The sequence below is a fragment of the Solanum tuberosum genome, unplaced genomic scaffold (assembly GCF_000226075.1).
Source record: "Solanum tuberosum cultivar DM 1-3 516 R44 unplaced genomic scaffold, SolTub_3.0 scf00718, whole genome shotgun sequence".
Classification (NCBI taxonomy): domain Eukaryota; kingdom Viridiplantae; phylum Streptophyta; class Magnoliopsida; order Solanales; family Solanaceae; genus Solanum; species Solanum tuberosum.
In genome coordinates this window covers 86,371-87,920 of record NW_006239644.1, presented here as the reverse complement: position 1 = coordinate 87,920, position 1,550 = coordinate 86,371, and positions in this window count along the sequence as shown.

Here is a 1,550-nt window from a genome sequence, read left to right as displayed (position 1 = left end):
CAAAACCTCCATTGTTAAATAATGGGGTTAAAACTCAAGAACATCGCAAGAATCTCAATATAAACAATCGTATGGATGAATTCATGAATGAAATTGCATGATTAGTATGAGGGAGAACAAACCCAACACTATGATATGCCTACATACCTCAAAAGAACCCTCGTTCTTGGCGAAATTCTTCAACCCTTGAATGATCTCTTGAAAACTCTTTTTTCCTCTTTTTGAAACACTTATCTCAAACTCTTAGCATTTAGGAATGTGGAAAATAACTTAGTGTCTGATTAGGCCCTCAATTTGGCTGTGGAAAAACGTTTTAGGCCTAGTGGGGTAAGGAATAGACCAAAATACCTCTTCCCTTAAACGGATGAAAAGCCTTAGCTAGAGAGGCTCCACTCAAATAACCATAACATTTTACTCGGAGCTCGAAATTTAGCAAACTTTGCGCCGTTGGAAAGAGGACTCAAAGAACTTCACTTTGATATCTCATGGGATACCTAACTCTTTATGTGCTAAAAGATATGTTAGTTTGAAGTTGATCCAAGACTAAAAATTGATCGAAGTCTGAGGTGTTACCATATCTCCCCCTGAAAACATTCGTCTTCGAATGAGATCACACTAAACAGACATGGGTGGGAAGCATTTAACAACTCCAACCCAAGCACCCTACAAACAATCAACATAAACTTAATGTGGAAACTTAAGTGATACTTGACAGAAAATTATTACCTTATTTTGGAATTTATCCGGAAGGAAAGAGATGTGGGTATCTCTTCTTCATATCCCCCTTATTCTCCCAAGTAGCTTCCTCAATAAATTGATTCCTCCATAAGACCTTGACTGATGCAACATCCTTGGTTCTCTACTTGCAAACCTGATGATCCAGAATATAAACGGGCACTTCCTCATAAGATAAGTTGTCCTTGATACTAATACTTTCAGTAGGTACAATAAGTGAAGGATCGTCCATACACTTCTTCAACATAGAAATGTGGAATACCAGATGGACTGCTACTGTCTCTGACAATAGCTCCAACTCATAAGCTACATTGTCAATTCTCTTGGATAACCGGTAAGGACCAATGTACCGGGTACAGAGTTTCCGCTTCTCACCAAATCTCATAACACCCTTCATGGTGAAACCTTCAAGTAGACCCAATCATCAACCTCATATTCTAAGTCTCTCCTCCTAACATCTATATAAGATTTCTGACGACTTTGTGATGTTTTCAGTCTTTCTTGAATGATCTTTACTTTCTCCATGGATTGATGAACCAAGTCTGACCCTATTAACTCAGCTTCACCAACCTCAAACCAACCAATAGGATATCTACACCTTCGCCCATAAAGAGCCTCATAAGGAGCCATTTGGATACTGAGTTATAACTATTATTGCAAGCAAACTCTATGATAGGCAAGTGATCATCCCAATTACCTTTGAAGTCTATGACACAGGCCCTCAACATATCCTCTAGGGTCTTAATTGTGCACTCTTCTTGACCATAAGTTTGAGTATGGAAAGTGGTACTAAGATTTACCTTCGAACCCAAACC